Raw genomic sequence first — 12,907 nt, 5'->3', positions numbered from 1 at the left:
TTGGCAATGTGTCCAGGCTTACCACATTTGAAACATCCTTGTGTGGTTTTATCTGGATTTTGATTCTTAAAATTTTTAGGTGCCTTGAAAGGCTTCCTATATTTGTTATATTTTGGCTTTGAAGGAGTTTTATGATAAAACTCAGGAGTTGTAAATGGTCTGTTAGACACATATTTTTTGGATTTGTGAAAATTTTTATAATATTTGCGAGAAGATTTGTGTTTGTGTTTAGATGGGGGTCTAAGAGGTGGAAACCCAAATTGTTCACAGAATCCTCCTAATTCTCGTTTGTAAAACTTGTTTTCTTTATGGATTTGTTTCTTAAGTCTAATATCAGTACAGAGAGCAAGACCCTCTTCATGAATAAGACTAATGATCTGGCCATAAGACATTTGGTCGTAGGGAATGATCCCATCATTCTCTTTTCTAAGGCGTTGTTTGATTTTTTCAGAAAACAAAGTTGGTAATCCTGTAAGGAATTTTTCTTTCCAACAGGGAAGGTTTGCATCAGGTCTGGTTAAGACTTTGGTTAAAAAAATGTCTTTGTACCATTTGAAATCATGTAATTTCTTGCATCTAAGGTTTGATAATTGTTCAGCTGTTCTATCTTTGAGGCGAGAAGGGTTTCCTAAAAAGTAATTTGCAATGCTGAAAATAAGGGTATTAACAGCATCCTCAATAGGAATACCTTCACCATCAAGAAGGGGAACACCATCTGGTGTAATTTGGACAGCCATTAAAATTTCTGTCTTTTGGACATCGGTCAGGACATAATCCCACCAACCTTTGAGTTGGCCAGTGAAGCCAGAAACAAGCAAGGTAGCCACAGCACTATCAGGTGTATTCTTGATACGATGTGCGTTGCTAACCATGGTCATTTCTTGGAGTTTGTTCATGAGATTATGTTCGGACAGACCATCTATGTTCCATTCATAGATGATTCCACTTTGGTAGGAAGCCTGAGGAGCAGTTCCTCTAGCTTCAATTTGTAGGTCTGGGAAGACCGGGTGTTGGTTAGAACTTTGACCAATTTGGTTAATTTTGGGGAAGTCTTCTTCTTCAGAACTTGAGGAAGTGTCTGAAGAACAGCCTATAATGTTGAGGATACCTCTATTATTTGATTCAGCTGTTGGTTCATTTGAAGCTTGATTTTGGGCCGGTGTTTGAGGATCACTTAAATGTTCTTCAGTAGCATTAAGGATAGTCAATCGTTGGTTGATTTGATCTAAAACAAAGGATTTGTTAAGGGCGAGTTGTTGTTTTAGAGGAATATTATAAGGTTTGAATAAGGAAACAGAAGTTGGAACCGGAGCCGGTGTCATAGATGAAGAGGCTACAGGTTTTGGCTGGACAAGGTTTTCAACTCTTGAAAGTTGATTACCTATAGTTTGAAGACTTAAATTTGTAAAATTTAATTGTTCAATTTGTCTTCGGTTTGGATCTTCTTTATCGACTATTTTGAACGGAGAAGCTATTATCTCATTATTTTTGTAGTTATGTTTGATGCTTTCTATCGGAGGATGGATAGCATTAGTGGTTTGTCCTTCATAAAGAGTCCAGGCTTTATGAGAGGAGGTTTGAGTACATACCTGATTATGCCAGGGATAATAAACATTATTATCCTGGGCATAGATATCAAAATATGTAAAGAAGAAAACATTTGTTTTAAGATTTGTCATGAAATTATACCAATTTGTTCTAATTTGAGCTTGTTGTTCAAGGTTAAAGGTTTTTAAGAACCATTCACGTTTTTCTTTGTTCTTTTGGGACTCAAAATCATTTCGAAGTAAAGGTTTGTCAATTTGATAATTTGTTTCTACTTGAATCATGTAAACTCCGCCAGCTTTAGGGTTTTCAGGAGGAGGAGGAGGTTCAACCTCAGATTGAGTAGGAGATCTTTGATTATTGGCTTCAGAAGGGGTTGTATCAGGAACGGTAGAAGTAGTTTCGTAAGTTCCATGTACAATATTTTGATTATTTTGAACTCCAACAAGGTGAGGGAAAGGTGGAGTTGTTCTAGTTTGAGAAACCCATTGGTTTAAGTCAGAAGAAGTTGATGCTTCAGAGCATGATCTTCTGGAACTTTGGTAAACCGGAGGGGTAGTTTGTCTGTTGAACCTAATGGCAACTAATCCGTCTGAATCTTGAGAAATAGAACGGATACTTGTGTTTGAAACTTGAGGAGGAATAGCAGTCGTTTGCAGCTGCCATTCTTCAGGGAAAGAAATATCTTCCCAACGGCAAAGTTTGGGGTAGACAATTTGACCCTGAATACAGTCAGTCTCAAGGTAAAGGGTTTGACCTTTTGAAGATGTTCTTTTGGCCCGAGGTTGGACAGACTTCATAGCTTTGTATTTGATGCGATGAATGATGGAAATTGGGATGGTTCCATGCATTAATTTGTAACCATGAGTTTTAAGGTTAAGTTTGAGGGAGTGTAAAATATTTGGGTCTTCTAAAGCTATGGACATGTCAGGATAGACATTAAAATGGACAGGTCCATAACAAAGACTTGTTTCAATGGCTCCCAGAAGGGAATCATTGAACTCAAGGAACCTTTGGTCACGAAGGGCTAACAACATAGAAGTGTTGAGTCCTTCTCGGTGAAGGGGTTTGATGGCTACTTGGACAAGGCCAATATGGACATAATTATATTTGCGATCTTTGTATAAATCTTGAAGGGTAAGTGGATCAAAAAGTTGGATTTCTTGAGTTTGTGGGGTAAAATTTATGGTTTGTTCTACGGTCTTGACTGTTTCGAGTCCGAACCAGTCTCGATCATAGAGATCATTTTTGAAATTTTTGGCATATCCCAACTTCGAAGTCGTCGGTTAATTCTTGAGGTTTGTTCATCATAATCAAGCACATTAGAACTTGTGCTTGCCTCACCTGCCGATCTCATTGACATGGAGCGGGGTAATCGACTCATAATTTGAGAAATCTTAAACTTGGGGTAATCACCTAGATCTAAGTTTTAAGATGGTATTTCCAACATGACTTGGGCACAAACGTGGTCTTACACTCTTCTGCCACTCCTCCCAAGAATCCAAAGGCATATACCGCGTCGAAAAACTTAAAAGAAAATAATTACACAAAAGAAAAGAAATCTGCAAAGAAATAAATCGAATCCACCACCACCGTGGCTCTGATACCAGATTACAGGATCGAGATATGCTAAAATCCAGGGAACTAGTGATCTCCTGGTTCTGTATAGCAATCAGGACGAGATAGGTGCAATACCTTACTCCGATCCAGCAAGGAGACTAGCACTGAGATGGGTGCAATACCTTACTCAGAACTAAATTTGTGCTTAAATAAAATAAACAAAGGAAAACCATAGACTGGAATAAAAGATATGGAATTGCAGAAAACTAAAAAGCTGCTTAACTGGATCTATTTCTTGGAATCAAGAGGCTCGACTGTAGGCTTTGATCCAAGGATAGAAGAAGAAGCTGCTATGCAGATGCAGAAAATTGAAAAGTTTGCAGGAAATAAGCTAATAATGCAATCAAAGAAAATTACTTTGAAATATAACTTTTGAAATTAAAAATTACAATATTTGGAGATATATTTTTGATCCAGAGTTTTGGATCGGTTTGGGTAGGCTTGGGTTGGAGGGTTTGAGAAGAAGAAGGTTGGGTTGGCTTTGAGCTTTAGGTAGCTAACCTTTGTTGGACGATCAGACTTGGGATGATCGGAAGTTTGTTGAAGTCCGGCGGGATGCTCGGAGAGATCTTGGAAGAACTTGTGGAGGATTATTTTTATCTTTATTCAAATATTTAGTTCTGACAAATGGAAAATCAATATTAGTAAATGGAAGTATGAAAATGAGTGATATAGATGATATGTTGATAGTTAAGAACCAATGAAACTACAACACAGTAGAAATACTAAACTGACTAGGAAAAGCCCATTGAATAAGTATAGTTACTAACAATCGACAATGTATAGAGGATTGGTATCATAAACCATAAATTTTGTAATGCATTTACGTACTTGTTACCATTTTTTTAGAAAACTATATAAGATTTTTATAGAAATTACTAAAAAATATTATTTATCACACCATTAAAAAAAGATTATTTTAATTTTCTTGAAAATTAAAAAGCTTAAATGTAGACATTTCCACCTCTTATTTTGCTTGTCTAATAGAAGCATATCCTAAGAAGATAATATAATTTTTCAAATTTCTTTCAATAATCTGAATTAAATGTATATCTATTTCAAATTCCTTTGCACTATGATGACGTCCAGTGGGTTTATTGTTGATTTCTAATCTTCAAAGTTAGTGATGTTCCTTTATTGAGTTTATTTTCCTTGGAAAAAAAAATCATTTCCCACTTAGAAAATACTTTTAAAACATTTAACCATCATTGATTTTGTTGATTTCTAACTTAATGATAGAATTAGGTTGAGATTAGGTAATTAACAAGTCGCTTTAACTCTCTCTCTCTCTCTCTCACACACACAAAATAGTTGTTGTAATTGATCGTGAAAGTGAGACTGGATTCTTGTTGATTCTCCATCTTAGTAATATAGTTAAATTAAATGGTCATTAAATTAAATTAAGCCTTTGTTTTGTCGCCCAAGAAGGATATATTTGTTTTCGTCACATCTTTAAATAATTCACCATTCTTCTTTATTTTATTATACTGTTACCCTAAAATTCCTTATCTTTTGATATATACTCTTCTGTTTTGAATTTCTTGTTTCTAACCAGCTTTGGAATTAGTTTCCCAATTTGTCTTTTGTCATTAGTGTTTTGTTCAATTGGTGTTCATGTGAGTGAATAGTGAACAAGTGCATAAATCTAATTTGGAGAGGGGATTATTAGTCAATAGTTCTTTATTTCTGGTAGCTATCGTGTGTCTATCATTCAGGTCCAGAGAATTAATTAATGTTTCTGTCAATTCTTTGATTAAGACCCGAGTGATTGGTTTATATTCAACCCAAATTTTAGATTGATCCACATTGATTAAAATGCAGCGCAATTATTTTTTGAAAGAGGGATTTTTATATACAAATTGATTAAAATGTGATTGGCACAATATCCTTACTTGGTGGGCTAGCATAATATTTATTTAAATTCTCAAAAACTCGGGTGAGTAAAGTGTTAACAACTATTGGGGTAAGTCTATTAAGTCTAATCCTGAAATGTGACATCATAATATATTATTGAATTTTATTTGACACATATTAATTGTATGAATAATTTGTATATGTGCATAGGCTTGATTCTAAGATCTTTTAATGGAAGAGAAGATCTTTTATTTTCATGTAGGGTTGGTACCTGCCATCATTCTATATATTGTCAGAACAAGTGCATAAATCTAATTTGAAGAGGGGATTATTAGTCAATAGTTCTTTATTTCTGGTAGGTATAGTGTGTCTATCATTCAGGTCCAGAGAATTAATTAATGTTTCTGTCAATTCTTTGATTAAGACCCGAGTGATTTGTTTATATTCAACCTGACTTTTAGATTGGTCCACATTGATTAAAATGCAGTGCAATTATTTTTTGAAAGAGGGATTTTTATATACAAATTGATTAAAATGTGATTGGCACAATATCCTTACTTGGTGGGTTAGCATAATATTTATTTAAATTCTCAAAAACTCGGGTGAGTAAAGTGTTGACAACTATTGGGGTAAGTCTATTAAGTCTAATCCTGAAAAGTGACATCATAATATATTATTGAATTTTAATTGACACATATTAATTGTATGAATAATTTGTATATGTGCATAAGCTTGATTCTAACATCATTTATTGGAAGAGAAGATCTTTTATTCTCATGTAGGGTTAGTGCCTACCATCATTCTATATATTATCAGCGTGTTCCATTAATCTTGTATAATATTATCCTCTTTGGCCCATAGGCCTCAAGGCTTTAAAACGCGTTGTGCAATGTTAAGGAGGCTAGATGTTATTAATTAGCCCAACAATCTCTCCATAGGCGATGTGGGACTAAAATTTATACACCCTCACCGATCTCCCAAACCCCCTGATACTTGTCGTATTCTTATTGGGGACACCTCACCAATCTCTCAGGCGGGTATGATACTTGTCATATTCTCGGGTGTCACACTATATATATAGGCCAAAACAACTAAAGCCTCTTTGCCTTGGATAAGCCCAATATCCAAACCCATTAATCAATTTATTGGACCAAGTGGACCCAGCACTTCGACTCCATAAGTTATTAATCGGATGCTAGGATTGATAGTCCATACATAGGGCAGCATATAAAAAAGTGTGACTGCGTTATGTTGGGTCCCGCACTAAATAACCCAATTCGGATAGTACAGATCCACTGGTAAGTCTAACCGGTAGATTACCACCCACCGGTAGGTTGATTAAATGGTAGATCACCACCCATCGGTAGGTTAATCAACCGGTGGACCTTATTGCACCAGTTTTGACTGAACGTCTTTGGTCTCTATACCCAACTGGGGAGGGGGTTCCCATAAGGGTTTGTGCACACTAACTAGGGTATACCTACGTACCATGTTTAAGTCGAGTAAAATAGCAAGGTTAGGATACTTACTACCAAGTTTTGGAGGTCTAAAACCTCTCCAGTTTGATTAGCAACACCTGCATTGGCATGAGGGTCATCCTGTCCAACTAAGCAGTAGATTGTTGTCATCCACAGATCACCGACGTTGACTCTATCCGGTGCATCACCTGTTATTAAAAGCTCAAATTTGAGAAGGCACAAGTGTAACATTCCCGGTTATTGTAAGTTATATCTCAACCACTAGGTTGTTAAGCCCTATGATGGATAAAAGCCCAATAACAACTACAAAAGGAAAGGCAAAATAAACTGCACGAACCCTATGTGCATGGTAATTCTCCCGTTGCCTTTGCAACTCATGGTCCTCTTCGATCCCATCTCACCACTGTGAGTGAGAAACGGTGGTGTCATTCCTACAATGGTCCAACATAGTCATAGTTTAAATTAAATTAGGATGGGTTATTACAATGATAATTGACAACAAAGTGAAATAGTCTAAACTATATGTTGAAACCGAAGATTCAGTGTATAATAGACCCGATTCCCACATAAATAAAAAGTAGGAAGAGGGTTACCCATGATGCCAGTGTAAGAGGAATCTCCCACATCACACCAATGATAGTGCATAGGATAGTATAAGAGTGTTAGTAGAAGTATAACAGAGTTAGGAATGAAAGAATCATCAGAGAAGAGGAAAGTTAAAGGACAAGAACTGATCCACAATTATCAAGGGAGGAAAAAAAATAGGTTGGTTTGAAAATGGTTCCAGTTGCTTGGATTCATCGGGTTCAACTGAATGAAATTCTCAAGCTCTTACATGTTATCTTGCTAACAATGTGTCACAGTTGCCGATGGTTGTTTCAGTTGTCCTTAACGATATTAGATGTCTTGAACAAAGTTTTCAAGTTTGTGGTTTTCACTAATAAGCTGAAAATTCTCATGGTTATGGGCAGTACATGTTGTTGTTCTTCAGTCTCTCTCGCCCCTTCTTGAAGTTATTACCATTGTTCATCACCACTTGGAGAACATTCTCTATCCCCACCTCTTGGACCACCTCCTTCAACCAATTGTAAATATATTTTGGCGTGGAATGTCATGGAAAGACGCTCTTGCCCCTCTACATGGATCCCTGTGCACGTACTCTCACTGACCCAGATGCTGACAGAGTGACCACATGACTAGATAACATTCCTTCTCCCTATTATTTTATAGGTAAACTTTATATATATATATATATATATATATATAGGATGTTGGTTTCTACAAAGTAAGCTAACCTTTGAGGTTAAGGATGGAGGTTTCATTTTCTTTTTCCTGTTTTGCTTCTTCAAGTTCAATATAAGACATTTTCAAGTTTCATACGAACAAAAGAAGTGAATTAAAAGTTAAACCGAGTCACTAATAAGAGGAATTGAATATAACCGATGAAAAATATGACTGTTTTCTTCTCCAAATGGATCCAAGAACTGCCTCAGTCAAGAAGTCTAATGAGAAGGAGTGAAGGACCACCTCATTATTTGTAGACTTAACAAAATTAGATAGTCTAAATAATGCATGGACCAAAATGTCCAAAATTATGATCATACCTTATTTCTCTCGGGTTGGGTCAAAACATGTGAAATTTCCGAGATTTAGAACTATGAATATGACTAGAATCTTCCTTAATTTAATTTCTTTCAATGAAATGGCACACCACTTCTTTTTATTTCTCCTACTATGGATATGACAAGAATCTTTCATAATTTAATTTCTATCAATGAAATGGCACACAAACTCTCTCTCTCTCTCTCTCTCTCTCATATGTGAAAGTGATCACCCATTTCACTTCTTTGTAGCCTCTATTAACTTGGATTTTTATTTACCAAAAAAAAAAAAGACATAGATTTTTAACAGGAAAATACGAGGGATTAGGACTTTGGCAATATGAATTCCTGAGTCCTACAGCTTTTTTTTTACCAAAAAAAGGACAATTATAAGTGGGGAGATTCTGTGAATGTGCATAATCTGATTTTGCATAACTTCTCAAGTTTGTGGGTTTGGAGTTTGATCCCATTATCTTTTTATGTTCAAAAATTTATTGTTTTGGTTCATTTTTCTCTCAAGTCCTCCAATGATTTGTGTTTTTGTTTATTTAAATTGCTTATCCGATGGCTTGTTTCTTTTCCAAAGTTGGGTTTCAATATTTCTCTTTCTAAAGTGCTTAAATACCCTTTTGCAAGATTTTTTTTCTATTAAAATAAATAAATTATAATTCATACACCGACAATCAAAGTGGCGCAGCGGAAGCGTGGTGGGCCCATAACCCACAGGTCCCAGGATCGAAACCTGGCTTTGATAGCCTAGAGAAAAGGCTTTTTAGTTTCTTTTTTTAATCCATACTTAATGGACTTTTTTTTATCCATACTTAATGGAAAGGTGCCAGGAGGTCATAGGCTGTCCATGATATTCTTTTGAATGAATGTTATCGTTTCTTTTCCTAAAAGGCCCCTGCCTAACGCCATTATTTTTATTAAATATTTATAGTCATGGCCTCATGGGTGGTTCCTATGTTCAATAATAGGAAAATTCATGCACATGCGTGGACTTACAATGTAGGACCCTGAGCTAATTCTCATTCTCGTGGGGCTTACCTTGGGGAGTGTAGATCTGGTTCTTGTAAGGTTTGATTCACACAAATGAAATTTATCATAGGATTTTTTCTTGGGTGCATGGATCAATCCCTATATAAGAATGGTTCTCATACGAGGATCTAATCCGCTCTCTACCTTTGATCATTTTCATACAAATCATTTGTGCAATAGTAACTATAATTGAATGTCAATGTTGGCCAAATTAAGGAAGTCATTGATGAAAGGAGACAAGTAGGGAGTCCTAAGTCCTCTTGTGCTGCAACTATTTCTTCCAATGTCTTTGGGGTTGCTTTGTACTTTCTTAGCTGTGCATAGATAGACTTATATTTTCTAATCAAGAGTTCTTAAGGTGAACTAGCGTAGTGCTTTTTCACCATAGAATTAGACTTTAGTTTGAGTCACTAGGGTTGCGTATATGTAGAGTTTTTTTGGACAAGAAAAAAAAATCATAAAAAATATAAGTAACTAAGTATGTCAATGTCCAGATTAATTATAGCTATGTATGAGAGTTTGGTAATGATCTTGTATACAAAAATTCGCATAAGAAGGATTACTTTGTTCGTAGGTCTAAGCATAAAAGCTGGTATAAACACAAAATTGTGAACGTCGAGAAAAAGAGGAACTGCGCTTGAAGGCCACGATGATGTACACTGTCAATAAAGTTTGGGGGGGGGCCCCCCCGTTGGGGATTCCAAAATGCCTTTGAATCGCTCCAACGATGTACTTTGGCTATCTCTTGACACCGCCCCCCCTCCCCCACCCACAAAAAAAGTTGGCCATTTCGGCCCGTTCTGTAGAATTTTTGTGACTTTATGTTATGGTGGAAATTTAGATTAATAATTTTTTAAGGATAAAGTTTTTCTTCAGCAAATGGTGAGATTCAACATTTCATCTTAAAGTTCACAAACCCCTATAGTGTATTAATGCTTTCCCAAAATATCATCCTAATATCGCCTAAATGCATTTAAAACACCCATGTAGGTGTATTGAAACCCGATCCTTATTAAAAATCAAATTCTTAAATCTAACTCATCCTCAAGGGGCCATTTGGTTTCAATCTTCTTATAGAGTACGTTTAAGTTTTAAAGACCTTCCCTTCCCTTCCCTTTCCTTCCCAGTGACCGCACATTGTTATGGAAGTGAGTGATGTACATTAGTTTGAGTCACTAGGGTTGCGTATATATAAAGTTTTTTTGGACCAGAAGAAAAAAAAAATTATAAAGAATATAAGTAACTAAGTATGTCAATGTTCAAATTAATTATATCTATGTATGAGAATTTGGTAATGATCTTGTCTGCAAAATTTCACATCACTAGGATTACTTTGTTCGTAGGTCTAAGCATGAAAGTTGATATAGACACAAAATTTTGAATGTTGAGAAAAAGAGGAACTACGCTCGAAGGCCATGATGATGTACTACCATCAATACGTGCGTGATTCAATTCCTTTGAATCGCTCCATGCACGTAAAGTTGGCTATTTCATTGACACCCCCCCCCCCAAAAAAAAAAAAAACCTACAAAAAAGTTAGTCATTTCAGCCCGTTCTTTAGAATTTTTGTGACTTTATGTTATGGTGGAAATTTAGATTAAAATTTTTTAAGGGATAAAATTTTTCTTCAGCAAATGGTGAGATTCAACATTTCATTTTAAGGTTCACAAACCCCTATAGTGTATTAATGCTTTCCCAAAATATCGTCTGAATGCATTTAAAACACCCATGCAGGTGCATTAAAACTTTCTACCAAAAAAAAAAGTAGGTGTATTAAAACTCGATCCTTATTAAAAATCAAATTCTTAAATCTAACTCATCCTCAAGGGGCCATGTGGTTTCAATCTTCTTGCAGAGTACGTTTAAGTTTTAAAGACCTTCCCTTCCCTCAGTAAAACCGCACATTGTTATGGAAGTGAGTGGTGTACATTAATTTTCCTTCATGGTCTCTTAAGAGCCCATTTGAAATAGGCGTACAAAACACTTGTTCACGAGCACATGGATGAACCAAGGCTAGTGTTTTTCATGTTCTCTGTGAGTGTCATCATTCTTTACTTGCATAAAAAAAAAAAATCATTCTTTACCAACCCACGAAAAAAATGCAAATGTTTCATAATCGATAGAGATCAATTTCATATCCCACTACGAAATAGGAGTGTAAGTTTATCCCCGCCAGCCCGAATCCACCCAAAGCCCAATAGGGTCACCCACAGATTGGGCTAAGGTTGAGATTTTCAGGCCCGGCATTGAGTTACACCATGCCTGAGCTGAGCATTGACTTGAGCCTGACCAAGTTCAGCCGCGTATATATAAATACCTAATATATTCATAAATGATATCATTTATTCGGTAAAAAAAAAAAAGGGTAGGGACTGCCAAAAGAGGGCCGAGCTGGGCTGGGCCTTGGCTGTAATATCTCAGTCCAACCTAGGACTGACCTGAGCCTAGGTTAGGCTAAGGGACCTCGAGTTGGGCTGGGCCGCTGGGTGTTAAAAAATCCTGCTCAACTTGGCGTGGGTTGCAACCCTACTAGGAAAAGACTTTAAGAGCATTTAACCATCATTGGTTTTGTTGATTTCTAATTTAATGAAAGAATTAGGTTGAGTTTTCGGTACTTAACAAGACTTTTCAACCATCTCTCTCTCTCTCTCTCTCTCTCTCTCTCTCTCTCTCTCTAAATATTTATTATAATCATGAAAGTGATGAGACTGGGTCAGCCTTTATCTAGCAAAGTTTACTTCTTTATCAGTTTCCCTATAAAAAAATTGGTAAATTTTGCTATTCCTTCTCAAATGGTCCCTTAATTTTATTTTATTTTATTTTTTTATTAGAAGAAAGAAAATTCAATAATTATATATGGCTAAGTACATCAATGTTCAAATTAGTGATGTCTATGTGTGAGAGTTTGGTAATGATATTAGTAGCAACAAGGCGCATGAGTATAACTACTTCGTTTGTAGGCCTAAGCATGTAGATTGGTATAGATACAAAATTATGAATATCGAGAAAAAGAGGGACTGTGTTCCAGGACCATGTTGTCGTACTGCTTTCAATAAGTATGTGACTCAATTCCTCCAAATTGCTCTATACCTCCCCTATATTCCACCTATCATTACATACTCGTTTCAGTCCATATAAAAATCCTCTAGCATTGGCTTCAAAAGTTTCACTTTTCATCATATAATCAACATATAATAATAGTCCTTTAATTGGGACGTTGCAAAATGTAAGGCCACCTGTGACCCTGGTAACAGTTTTAAAGTTTCAAGTTTCAAGAGAGATTTTGGAATCTTTTAGCTCAGCCTCGTCCAAAGAATCAGAGCAACGTGCACCAACCAACACATATTGCTAAGTGACATGAAACCAGACCATTGAAGGATTCGTGTTCATTGTTCACCTTATTGATATGGATAGTTAAATATTTATTAAATTAAATTAAACCCTTATTTTGACGCCCATGAAGGATATCATTGTTTTAGTCACATCGTTCACCCTTCTTCTTGATTTCATTACTACTAGCCTAAAATGACTTATCTTTTGTTATACTCTTCTCTCTCAAGATTCTTGTTTCTAATTAGCCTTTAAATGAGTTTCATAATTCATTATTATCATTAGTGTTTTGTTCAATTGTTATGATTCGATTCATGCAGTTGTAAGGTCAAATGAGCCCGCGGGACTAGTCAAGCCAAAGTCTTGGATACCCATTGTTAGTAAAAAAAAAAAAATGAATGGTGGACAAGGGCATAAATGTAATTGGGAAAGAGATTTTTT

The 12,907-nt window shown here is 35.8% G+C and overlaps 1 non-coding gene across 1 annotated transcript; it reads left to right on the top strand.

The window, feature by feature from the left end:
- The first annotated feature begins 8,780 nt into the window (after positions 1-8,780).
- Positions 8,781-8,852, top strand: TRNAM-CAU. Its single transcript has one exon. It is a non-coding gene; the product is annotated as a tRNA-Met (tRNA).
- Positions 8,853-12,907: the final 4,055 nt, after the last annotated feature.

Source organism: Macadamia integrifolia, unplaced genomic scaffold (genome assembly GCF_013358625.1).
Source record: "Macadamia integrifolia cultivar HAES 741 unplaced genomic scaffold, SCU_Mint_v3 scaffold1734, whole genome shotgun sequence".
NCBI classification, from domain to species: Eukaryota; Viridiplantae; Streptophyta; class Magnoliopsida; order Proteales; family Proteaceae; genus Macadamia; species Macadamia integrifolia.
This window is presented reverse-complemented; position numbering and strand designations above follow the sequence as displayed.